This window comes from Adiantum capillus-veneris, chromosome 7 (assembly GCF_014529385.1).
Source record: "Adiantum capillus-veneris isolate H3 chromosome 7, ASM1452938v2, whole genome shotgun sequence".
Lineage (NCBI taxonomy): Eukaryota > Viridiplantae > Streptophyta > Polypodiopsida > Polypodiales > Pteridaceae > Adiantum > Adiantum capillus-veneris.
Window position 1 is genome coordinate 148,528,223 of NC_140937.1, and position 13,750 is coordinate 148,541,972.

Below are 13,750 nucleotides of genomic sequence, written 5' to 3' on the forward strand. Positions count from 1 at the left end.
TAATGATTAATCTATGCCAGATGCGGCTTAGAAGGGCCAAGATATGCCTCAATGATGCCAAAAATGAGTATGCTTACAGTGACCACAGATGAGAGATGATGATCTAGAACTGTAGTGCTTGAAGTGCTCTACCGGCTTGGCTTTACGGCTCATCGATTGGAGTCATGGTGAAGAAGTTATGGCAGTTTGAAGTTTAAGTCGATTGCAGATCTGTACCGGATTGGGCAACTGCAGCTGAGTTGACAGAATTGAAATGAATACGCGGGCCTGAAGTGCTCACTTTGTGGAGCGCGTCAGTCTTTTTAGATCAGTGATCGGAGTTTCGGTTGCCAAGATATTAGCCTTTAAAGATTCGCAGGGGGCCGGCACCGTACCAGTTTGATCCGCTCAGTCGGTGTGCCATCTGGGATTTTTTTACTTTGACCGAGTTTTGGAATGTCATGCAGCAACACTTTGGTTGATATGTTGTGCCTGACAAGAATATTATTTATTGGAGGTTGCTGATAGCAGGAAATGCTGAACACGGCTATGGCTTAAGCAGATAGAAATCGAGGGTCATTGTTCAAATGCAATCACTTATACTTGCATCTAGCTAGCACGCTTGTGGAACTATTCAAGACTTTTTTAAGGGCATCAAAATTCACGATGATAGTGTTAATCGAGGGCTATTGGAGAAAGTTGTTGTGCTTGGCGATGCTTTAAATTGATATGCATGCCAAATGGGATGCCCTTTAAGGGCCGCCCGCCCAAAAGAAAAAAAGGGCCAATGCCCGCCCAATGTGGCTGCCCAATGCTTGGCAATACCTCGGTCGGCATGTATGCTAAATGTGGTCGCCCAATGCTTGGCAATACCTCGGCCGGTAGTTATGCAAATTGTTGCTCTTCAAATGGTGCCCAATAATACCGACCGCCCAATAAAATTGGCCGCCCAATTAAGAGGCATGGCCAATGGCCACCCTAATTAAAAAGGGTGTGAAGCCAAGAAACAAGAAGCCCATGGCGTAGATAAGGGAAAGCGGTGGCAGCGCGCAGGAAAAGGAAGGCTCGCACCGGCCAATAGAAGCATCGAGTGATGTGGAGCAAGAAACTAATATTGAACAGCAGCCCATGGTGAGCCCTTTCGGTGCCATTTCCGTCGAATTCTACGCTAGTCGAAATCCTGCCTTGCCAGGTCATAGCGTCGATTCCCGCGCCACGTCAGTGACGCCCGACGCCACTGCTTAAGAGAGGGGCACTCTATTAATAGAGAACTTTCTTTTGCATGAGAGATTTGGAGGCAAAACAAGGGCAAGGAGAGGAAGAACGTAAGCAAAGGTAAGAAGAGCAAGAAGCTCGGGCAAAGAGAAAAAGCTCCCTCTCTCTCGCTCTCACTCCCGGAAGCAAAAGCTCCCAATCTCTCGCTCTCATCCTCGACTAACAAATGAGGAAGGGAGAAGAGGGAAGCGAAGGAGATAAGAAAGAGGTTAGAAGGAAGGCAAGAAGGAGGGAAGACATTCGGAGCAATCAAAGCTCCCTCTCTCTCGCTCTAGTCCTCGGCTAGCAACACAAGTCAGTGAAGCAAAGTCTCTCTCTCTCTCTCTCTCTCTCTCTCTCTCTCTCTCTCTCTCTCTCTCTCTCTCTCTCTCTCTCTCTCTCTCTCTCTCTCTCTCTCTCTCTCTCTCTCTCTCTCTCTCTCTCTCTCCCTTTCGACCTTTGATTAACGAAGAAATGAAAGGCAAGATCTCTTTCGAGCTAGTTCTCGGCTTTTGTCTTTGGTAAGAAAATCAAGCAAAGGAAAGGTTGAAGCTTGGTCGAGGCAAGCAAAGGAGTAAGTCAAGGAAAACAAGCAAGGGCGAGCTTGGTCGAATCAACCAAAGGAGTAAGTAGAGGCAACCAAGCAAGGGATAAAGCTTCGGATAGCAATTGAAGAGCATGAGGGAGTTAAAGTGCAGACCATGACGAAGTTAAAGTGCAGAGCATGAGGGAGTTTAAGTGCAGACCATGAGGAAGTTAAAGTGTAGAACATAAACAGCAAGATAATCGATAATAATTGAGGCTTGATGATTGAGGCAATGAACTGACTTGAAGCTTCCATAATCTAATGGAATTTGAAGCAGATAAAGCGACAGAGAAAAATTTCCATAACCGTCATCACCTGGAAATTGATTTAACATTCTGATAAGTCCGGTGTCGTTAACGGCCCGGTTAATATTGTAAAGCGGGAGCTTAAACTCCTAGTTAGCAGATGATCCAAGTGACGGCGCTATTAACAGCCCCGCCTTGGCTAAGGACTAAGTTGTACTCAAGTTAATAATCAATTAATTCATGATTGCAGTGATTGCCAGAGCTATCAGTCGTTCTTGTTCTCTCTGTTTCACACCTCCCACAGCCAGAGGCCCAGCGCTTGCCCGGCTCACGTAGCGAACACATATCCCCCGACATCTTTGGTGAACTCGACGTGAAACGAGACGGGGTGGGAGGTAAAGATGGAGATGCCATAGCAATTAAAGCAGTTTATTGACGATTTCAATTCAAATGGATTTGATAAAAATATAGCAGTTGTGCAGACTTGCCAAAAATGATGGAATTGGTTCAAGGGTATCTGCAGGAAGCAAAAGCCATGCAGATAAAAAAGCAGATTGATGATGCTGTAGAGCTAGCACTTGATGTTGTTCGGGAGCAGTATTATAATTTTCAGGGATATGATCCAGAAGGTTTTATTGCATGTTACGAAGCTCAGATGAAGAGCCGAAATGTTCCAGAAGATCGGATGATTGCAGCTTTTTAGGAGTTTGTAAACTCGGATTTTAAAAAGCAGATTCAAGAACTGGCAGAAGAATATCCCACACGGTGGGAGTATTTTGCAGAGAAATTTATTTAAGAAAGCTCAAGGATTCTAGATCGGTAAATAAGGAGATGACTGAACGAAATAAGGTTGTCTTCAGTAAAGGTGAAGGGGATCAGATGCAGATCCTCAACTATGATGAATTTTGGGAGCATATTTCTACAAGAAGTAAAGCCAAAGAGAATGTTGAGTTGGAAGTAGCAGATTCACTTTCAGAGGAGCTTAATTTGAGCAAAGAAGAAAATGTAAACAATGAATTTAAAGCTGGAACAGATTTATATGAATTTTTTTCAAAGATTGCTCGCATGGACGCTACCTCTAATAATGGTTCCAGTGAAGACATAGACAGTGCAGCAAGCAGTTCGCAAGCTGTTGATCTTGACATGGGTTATTCTGAAAGATTTTATCAAGTAGATAAACCTCTACAGGATGTTACTGAAACTATCAGCACTATAGGTGAGCAGGTTAACATGTTTGTTGCAGATGATTGCATAAACAAAGCTATTATATACACAGTAGCTGATGAAGTGACTAAGATTGTGGACCCAGCACAAGATGAGCCTGAGGATGTCAATGAACCTATGATTGCTACTAACAATATGCTTCCAGATGATGCTATCACAGAAGAGGATGCTATAATCGACGAATTTCTGTCTAGATCTGAAGGAGATGTTTATGACAGTATAGAAGAGCTTTCTGATGCATATACCTCTTCAGAGGGGGTGCCAGATGAGCCTTTACAGCTCTATAATGTATTGCCAAGTAACATGGATGCAGAAGAGGAAGCAGAGGATGATATCGAGGAGTATCAAGATTGCTTGGATCATATTGATTGTGAACAGGTTATCGACAGGGATTTTACATCTATGCTTGTAGCTGGACTTCATGAAGAGATAACTCCTACAATTTTGATTAATGTTGAGACTTCTAAGAGTGATTTTCCCGAGGATGCTATGGATGAAGATCTACAGGATAAAGCTATTTTTCATGATCAAGCTGAAATCCCAACAGGTGAAAATTCGTTTGATGATACAGGTTGAGAGACTCCCAAGGTTTTTCGTGATGGCTATGAAGCTAGAGCGGGTGATGATGCTAAATCATCCTTGATTTTGCAAAAAGTGCAGAGGGTTTTTCATTTCATTGGAACATGTACCAAATATGGCTGGATTTGGCTGTTACGCCTATTGATGCTTATTTCAGTGATGTCTTGGCTTCCAATAAAAGGGAGTCAGATTTATTTAATGCTTTTTGGTAACGAGCTTAAGTTGCCAAAAGTTTATGAGATGTGGGTGCTGCACTATACTTCAGGTGAATATCTAGTATATTACGGAGCCCATCAATGCTATGTGATCTCGATGGTGTTTGATCCAGGAGATTCTAAGGATATTCATAAGAAGATTCAATATGGTGGATACTGATCAATATGCATAGTAATTGCGCGCTATTTGAACCAAGGGTAGCATATTTGCACAAGAAATGCTTGATGATGATTGATACAGGAAATGTATGCTCATGTCGATATTATGTTGCTCCAGTGTGTGGGCAATTCCTTATTATCCCATTTGATCCTGGGGGTTACTAAAGTGCAAGTTGCAGATGCAGAGGATACCAGATGCCTGATGTAGCAGGCTGCATGATTAAAGGTTTTGTTTTCTAGGATATGTTAAGTCAGAAGGGTGTTTGGTTATGCGGTCAATAAGCTTACATGGCTGGCTTCCAACTGACTTCTTTGGACAATTGATGAAGTATCTTCACATGTTTTTTGAGATTGGTTCTGCTAACAGAACTTGAAGTAAAGGACTTGATGGCCATTCCGTGTGCAGACAGAGTAAGGCATACTTGAGCTTGACAGGGTTCCTTAAGAGAGAGCTTAATGGTCAAGTTGTGTGCATCATTAACTGGAGCACTTGAAAGCCTTATTTCGTTTTTTATATGTTCACCACTAATGTGAGTCTGATGATGGTAAGGAGCTTAAGGTTCCTGTAGCAGATGCAGATTGAACTGCTCTTGGCACAGACCGGAGGCTGTGCAGGTTCAGAGGGGGTGAATGTCGTGCAACTCCGCTGTCATTTAGAGAAAAAGAGCAGAGAAATGCAAGCTAAGCTTCTTTGAAGCCTACACATTTAATGGTCAATATTCAAGGCTTGTTAACAGGCCAAGTTTAATGATTAATGTATGCCAGATGCGGCTTAGAAGGGCCAAGATATGCCTCAATGATTCCAAAAATGAGTATGCTTGCAGTGACCACAGATGAGATATTATGATCTAGAACTGTAGTGCTTGAAGTGCTCTACCGGCCTGTCTTTACGGCTCGTCGATTGGAGTCATGGTGAAGAAGTTATGGCAATTTGAAGTTTACATCGATTGCAGATCTCTACCGGATTGGGCAACTGCATCTGGGTTGACAGAATTGAAATGAATGCACAGGCCTGAAGTGCTCACTTTGTGGAGCGCGTCAGTCTTTTCAGATCAGTGATCAGAGTTTCGGTTGCCAAGATATTAGCCTTTAAAGATTCGCCGGGGGCTGGCTCCATACCAGTTTTATCCGCTCAGTCGGTGTGCCATCTGGGATTTTTTTACTTTGACCGAGTTTTGGAATGTCATGCAGCAACACTTTGGTTGATATGTTGTGCCTGACAAGAATATTATTTATTGGAGGTTGCTAATAGCAGGAAATGCTCAACACGGCTATGGCTTAAGCAGATACAAATCGAGGGTCATTGTTCAAATGCAATCACTTATACTTGCATCTAGCTAGCACGCTTGTGGCACTATTCAGGACTTTTTTAAGGGCATCAAAATTCACGATGATATTGTTAATGGGCTATTGGAGAAATTTGTTGTGCTTGGCGATGTTTTAATCGATATGTATGCCAAATGAGATGCCCTTTAAGGGCCGCCCTCCCAAAAGAAAAAAAGGGCCAATGCCCACCCAATGTGGTCGCCCAATGCTTGGCAATACCTCGGTCGGCATGTATGCTAAATGTGGCCGCCCAATGCTTGGCAATACCTCGGCCGGTAGTTATGGAAATTGTTGCTCTTCAAATGGTGCCCAATAATACCGACCGCCCAATTAAGGGGCATGGCCAATGGCCACCCTGATTAAAAAGGGTGTGAAGCCAAGAAAGAAGAAGCCCATGGCGTAGACAAGGGAAAGCGGAGGCAGCGCACAGGAAAAGGGAGGCTCGCACCGTACAATAGAAGCATCGAATGATGTGGAGCAAGAAACTAAGATTTAGCAGCAGCCCATGGTGAGCCCTTTCGGTGCCATTTCCGTTGAATTCTACGCTGGTCGAAATCTTGCCTTGCCACGTCATAGCGTCGATTCCCGTGCCACGTCAGTGACGACCGGCGCCACTGCTTAAGAGAGGGGCACTATTAATGGTGAACTTTTTTTTTGCATGAGAGATTTGGAGGCAAAACGAGGGAAAGGAGAAAAGGTAAGAAGAACGTAAGCAAAGGTAAGAAGAGCAATAAGCTCGGGCAAAGAGAAAAAGCTCCCTCTCTCTCGCTCTCACTCCCGAAAGCAAAATCTCCCAATCTCTCGCTCTCATCCTCGACTAACAAAGGAGGAAGGGAGAAGAGGGAAGTGAAGGAGATAATAAAGAGGTTAGAAGGAAGGCAAGAAGGAGGGAAGACATTCGGAGCAATCAAAGCTCCCTCTCTCTCACTCTAGTCCTCGACTAGCAACACAATTCAGTGAAGCAAAGTCTCTCTCTCTCCCCCTTTCGACCTTGATTTAACGAAGAAAAGAAAGGCAAGATCTCTTTCGAGCTAGTTCTCGGCTTGTCTTCGGTAAGAAAATCAAGCAAAGGAAAGGTTGAAGCTTGGTCGAGGCAATCAAAGGAGTAAGTCAAGGCAAACAAGCAAGGGCGAGCTTGGTCGAATCAACCAAAGGAGTAAGTAGAGGAAACCAAGCAAGGGATAAAGCTTCGGATAGCAATTGAAGAGCATGAGGGAGTTAAAGTGCAGACCATGAGGGCGTTAAAGTGCAGAGCATGAGGGAGTTTAAGTGCAGACCATGAGGAAGTTAAAGTGCAGAACATAAAGAGCAAGATAATCAATAATAATTGAGGCTTGATGATTGAGGTAGTGAACTGAATTGAAGCTTCCATAATCTAATGGAATTTGAAGCAGATAAAGCGACAGAGAAAAATTTCGATAACCGTCATCACCTAGAAATTGATTTAACATTCTGATAAGTCCAGTGTCGTTAACGGCCCGATTAATATTGTAAAGTGGGAGCTTAAACTCCTAGTTAGCAGATCATCCAAGTGACGGCGCTGTCAACAGCCCGCCTTGGCTAAGGACTAAGTTGTACTCAAGTTAATAATCAATTAATTGATGATTGCGGTGATTGGCAGAGCTATCAGTCGTTCTTGTTCTCTCTCTCTCACACCTCCCACAGCCAGAGGCCCGGCGTCTGCCCGCTCACGTAACGAACACATATCCCCCGACAACACCATGAGATTCCTCATATTTTAGAAGATTCTTTTTTTGATTCACCTATGATGTGACAACTCTATCGGAATCTAAGTGAATCAAAAAAATAATCTTCGAAAATATGAGAAATCTCATGGCGTGCTATATATCAGTAGATAGAGCTTGAAGAGGACATTCTAACTGTCAAAACTCCGCCAACTTTGGAGTTTGTTTGCAAAAATTTATCCATGCGCCCGTTGTGGTAGAGAGAGGTAAAGTCAAACTCCTTAAAGGGCCCTTTTGTGAGTCCAAATTTTGCCTAATGTATCCAGTTCACAAAGAATATCTTCATCACCTCTGTTGTCGGAATACTCCAGTCTGAAGGCTTTAAGTAGTTTATTATAGGATCTAAGCTGACAAGCGAGGTAATGGTAGTACCACTTTCTCACTGCCTCCTTCAATGTTTGCAGAAAGTATTCACCCCATTCATCCTCATCAATATTCTTCAGCTCTGCATACTGCTCAAAAGCCTGGATGTGAAAATCAGGATCATCCTTCTTGCCCCCTTTGAACACTGGAAAATAGATTTTCAGTGAGGATGTGTAATCATGCCGATTACCGCTGGTCCTGCCGCTTCTCTTCTTAGAGTTTGAATGGCGCTTTGGAGTCTTCTTACAGTTGTCAGTATCTGCATCCCAATTACTATTTGTTTCTATCTCTGTGTCAGTGTACTCTCTGGCCTGTCTACTGGAAGTGTGGCGACTACTTTTACTACCTTTGGTACCCTCATCCAACTGCCTGGACCGAGAAATTTTAGCCTTGCGTGCTTCACTTTCTGCCCGTCTGCGTCTAGAGTGACTGGAATGCTTTGAGTCCTGCGTCTCATCAACCTGACTGTGCTCCTCATGGGCCTCAGTGTCAGTCACCCTCTCATGCTTAGGGTCAGAGTCTCTTCCCGACTCCTCAGGAATAGGATCAACACGGATGGTTGGTTTCCGGCCACGACTGGTTTTGGGTGCCATTTCTCTAGCTGAGAACTTCCAACTCGGAGAAGAGTGTTCCAATCAACAAGCTTCAGCTCTAGCCACCGTGATCGCTAAAATGGAATTGGAGCTGATCTCTTGAGATAGATAATTCCAGTGTCAGAAGCTTACAACTACTGGTGATGTATTAGTTCAGACAGTAGACTGGACAAAGGAACAAAAACTAAACTGGAATGCATCTACTAGGATAAGAACGAGACTAAGTACTGAGAATGATATTCAGATTCAGATTCAGAGTAACTGAGTATAGAGTAGGTATAACTGGAATATACTGCATTGCTGTAATTGGAGTTACAGATGAAGGATAACAATGAAGATGATGTGGCTTATGGACCAAAAGATGAATAGAGTACAGCCGAGAAATGACTTAATGCCTGCCTCTAACTTATGCTCGTAACTGCCGACAACAACTGCCAATCCGATTACAATGTAATGGGTCCTATGTATATGCCTTGGGTTTACCATGGTAATTACCGTAGTAATTACAGACTGATCCACTGCCCGTCTCACAGGAGCCGGTTCCCACATAGTGAAATTGTCTCAGCCATCTACAATGCCCTTTCCAAGAAATTAGCTTCTGAGTGGGGAATCCTCTTCTTGACACTCTGAAGTAAGGACCCTCTGGCTTCTTCTACTTCTTGGGCCTGGATCTCTAGCCGTCCAATGATTTGACTAAGATAGCTGAGCATCAGACTAGCCATCTCATCCTGGTTATGCATTGTTGTCCCTTTCTCATCATCAAACGAGCGGACGTGGCCTCGGTTGTTCTTGATTTTTAAAGCCCTAAAAAAATGAGCTTGATTAGAGGCTTCTGGTTGAAGAGAAGTTGTCCTGGAGAGAAGCCTTGCCTTTTTTATATCTTCTAACTGCTCATTAGCAAGGTTAGATTTGTCTTTGAGCCATCGTTTGTGCTCATCCTCAGTAGCAAGCCCATTGGGTTTTTTGGAGGTAAGCAATTGTACCTCCGCTGTAAGATGCAAAAGGTGTACCTCCCTAACTTTCTTGATTCCAGGGCCCGAGGTTTTGATTGGTTTCTAGATGCTCCGAGCAAAGAGGTCCCACGCATTGTGTTTGTTGAGGTCTACGTCTTTTTTGAGCTTACCTAGTGCTTTCTTGGTTAGATTCCTGAACAAAGGGTCTTTGAATAGGTGTGCCCCTTTTACAATAGTTTTTTCTCACCTCTTGGGGTCTGCTTCTCCCCTGTATTCTTCTTAAAATGTATGTGCAAAGGTATGTGATCCGATAGGCTTTTTGTTGGGACTACCTTCATCTCCATCAACGACGGTATCCAGTCAGCTTGGTGTGAGAAATAACATCTGTCCAGCCTGGAGGCAGTGCGGGCATACTGGAGGCTTGTGTAGGTGAACCCAATCGTGGTGTTCCATGGGCCGATTTCCCATAAGTCAATCATTGCCCATTTTTTGCACAAACTTTGCCATTTAGACCTTTCCGAGCCATCCAGCATACTGGAGAAACCTGTTCTATCCCTTCTCTTTTCTACCATATTGAAGTCGCCAACCAACAACCACTCACCTTCAATAGGAGTATCTCTAAGATGCATCCATAGTTTAGCTCTGTCTTTTGCATTGCAAGGGCCGGACACATTCACAATGGTGAAGGGATGCCCTTCCCATCTGATTCTAATCTCCAGGATCCTGTTGGATGGGTGCTTGTGAACCTTGATATACTCTTAATTTACCATGTCCATGTTAGAGAGAGAGAGAGAAGGGTTGTGTAGGTGGCTTAAATGAAACTCTCTCTCATACACACAACCGCTCTAAATGATACCAAAGATCTTTCATTACTTTGGTCTTCCCTAGTCTCCCTCTCTCTCTCTCTTTCTCTCTCTCTCAGTGGTGGCCTTTGTACAAAGAGAGAGAGATCACACAGAGAGAGAGAGAGAGAGAGAGAGAGAGAGAGAGAAAGAGGTGATGTCGTGAGGGATGCCAACAAGGGAGAAAAAGTGAGAATGTGATGTGTGTCATGCGGAGATATATAAAGATAGAGAGAAACTATATAGGATTGGCTTGTTGGTAAAATAGCAGGATCCACTAGAGACATGAGTACGTATAAAGATACTCAAATGAGTGAGCTTGCAAAGTGTATAGGATTGACGGCTTGGTAACAACGAACGAGACCCGTCTAGAGGCGGGTTGTGTGAGCTCATGAATTATAAGAGGGATAAAGCACTCACAAAAATACAAAAGGCAAAAAACAATTTAAAAAAAACTAGATTACTTTATTTGCTACTAAAGGAAACTAGATGAAACAAACCATAATTCACGTTTTTTTTTTTTTAAAAGGCATAAGCAAAATAAGTTGAAGCAGCTTACTTGACTGAAACTTGAAACAAGTACTCAACTTTAAACTAACAAGGATAAGATAACTTTTTTTTTTGTATGTAGTACTCACAATATGTGAGTGTATAATATATTAATCCCAAAAAATCTACACAATAAGCCATGCCAAAACAAGGCCATGGCATCTAGAGAACCACAACACCATCATCAGGCCACAACAGAACTTTTTACAAGGAAGCTCAAAACTCTTACAATGTTAAATTACTAGACCACAATTCAACAAGATACAAAATAAGACGGCTTTACAAGGAGCCACCCTCGATATTAAAAAAAAAAGTACAAATCCTCAACTTGGCTACCATAGGCGGCAAGCCCCCTGCCCACAGGGCTAACTACCTCCCAAGGACAAGAGCTGGACATAACAAATGAGAAGATTTATGAAAAAACTAGCACACCTATTGTTGCAAGATGGGAGGAGCCCAGATGCTCCATCATCGGCCGCCAAGGGGCACCAACACCAATAGAACAACATGCAATAGGCTATTTGGGTGAGCCAAGCACCCTCAGAACGCAGACTAGAGTGGACAAAGGTTGCCACCAAAAGATCATACGTTGCCAATGATGAGATCTTCCCTCTTTGGTCACCAACAACATCAGATTGGAGAAGAGCTAGCTGCCATTGACGCCCTTCATAGGGCCTAGAGGGGCTACCTCCATCAACTCCAAAAAATAGGGCCTAGCTATAGGAGGCCAAAGAGCCAGAGCAAGGAGCTTCCCAATGGCTCACCCCAAAAACCACCGCCCTCCACGAACCTTGAGCCCCCGACCTTAAAAACTTTCTCTTAGAAATCGGACTCCAAATAATTATTTTTTTTCAAAACTCGCAATTGTGAGTGATTATATTAGAATGCCACCAAGAAATATAAAAATCAATCTCAAGCTCATGTTGAGCGTTGAGGGGTATAAGATGATTACATCAGTAACGTACTATTACCAAAAGCCCAATCCTTTACACAACAAGACTCAACCGGATGGTGAGGGACGCCCTAAACCAATCATCATAGTTTTTCATTTTACCTATCACATATATTATCTTGTATAATCTATGAGAACCTAACCACACAGAGATCGCCATCAAATACACGAGAGTTCCTAGCCTTTCAAATATTATTGAAGGAACAATATCTGACAATTTGAGTACAAATTAGAAGTGAAAGACTTTGAAACTATTTCCTACCAAGGCACAAATCCTTTTTGAAAAACCCTATCTTCCACGTTCAACTTGTATCTATTTGCACACCTTCCCTGCCAGGCCTCTAATTGTCAGGCATTCCATGAAAAGGTGGACGAGTTCTTTGCTATCTAATCTACACCTTGAACATTTATCATACCTGATACCACGTACCTGAATCTTAACGCATGTCAGCAAAGTGTCATAATAACTAATATCTAATTCTCCTCAATGATATTCTCATGTTGACCTAATCATTTAATATGGGGAAGTACCAAGGGAGAAAAAGCTAGAATATTGGTTACGCTGGCAGACCGATCACAGTAGGGCTCCAAAGGAGGGAAAATAGGGATCCAAAGGGGGCCATCGCCAAAAGAGCAATGCACATGAATGGTGCTTTAAATACGTTAGGGTTTAGCCCATTAAGACTTCCAAAATGCCAAGGTTCCAAAATTAAATGAAATCTTCAATGGTCAAACCTTATGGGAATTGGATGCTTGTGTAAAGACTCAAAAGTCTTCTCACATCCCTATCAAGGAGGGGTCGATCCATTTTTGTAGGGGATGAGAGAGAAACACACACACACTCTTCCAAGCTCCCTTTACACAAAGGGCATAGTGGACACATTTCAGCTTCCTAGCCCAGTTGCCCCCAAGGTGCATTCAAATCCTATTGGATGGCCATATAGGTGGACCAATGTGAATTAGGCTAGAGTACATTTAGTTTAATTCATTTAAAAACACTTGATAAAAGAACCAATAGAAATTAGCCTCTCTAGAAGACTGTTGGACAGTCTCCCAAGGGGTCCAATGAGCATTCAACAGCCTAATGGCTTGCCTAATTCTTATTGGCCAAAAGACCAAGAGGTCCAATAAGAGATTAATTGAATTATTTAAATACCTAATTCTCTGACGAAAGGGAAAAGGGTAACACATGTCACAAGGCTAGCAATTATGCTTCTAATTTCCTATTGGCTAAGCTTGGCATGAGCCAATAAGGGGCCAACAGAGGAATTAGCAAGAGGGTCGACCAAGAGAGAGAGGGGGCTGATTTTTGCAAGGATTATCACACACACAATCACACAAGCTCATGTGTGAAGTAAAGAAGAGTATCTTATTCTCAAGCTTTAATGGAAATCTCATCATCTACTCCAAGCTTGTGACAATGGAGGCCTACACTAACAACTCTTGGCTTTGTGATGCAAATCCAACGAGGAGCCAAACTTCAATGCATGCTCATCTCCTCTACCATTCTAATTACTAACCTATGATAAGCTATTAAGAGTGATTATTTAAGGAGAAATACTTCTTTCTCGTAAGAATACTTCTTCTTCTCGATCTACACTCCCACTAGCTCTCACCATCTTCGAAGGTGTGTGAGGTCTTGGGTTTGAGACCGTGAGGGAATTGATGTTGTGTTTTCAAGTGTAAGCTTGGTGCTTGAATCTTCCATCTTCACTGCACCAGCAACTTATAGAAGGAACACAAAGTATTGTATTGTAAAATGTCTCCCTTGAAGTGGGAAACCTATAATACAAAGCCTTTTGGAGGGGGGACGGCTCCATGTAAATTTGGTCCTCAATTGTTGTCAATAGCTTATTTCTCTCTCTTTTGAAGTATTGTTCATGCCTATCTAACTAGGTGTTATGATTTTTTTGCTCTCTCCATCCAAGCACTCTTGCTATGCTCATTAGGAATCTATTCTTAATGAAATGCTCACTATGTCTATGTTATTTTCTGCTACACACAAGTTACTAGGTCGTTAAAGGTTACAAAAAACCCCCCACAACTCCTTCCACAGAAATATCTTCATAAAGTGAGGCCACCGTGGTTTTCAAATGTTATTCATTTCCTCAACCCATCGAGCTTCTGACCATTGTTTCTTCTAGTGTTTATTTAGAGGGACAAACCAATTAGCCTTGTGCATTAAC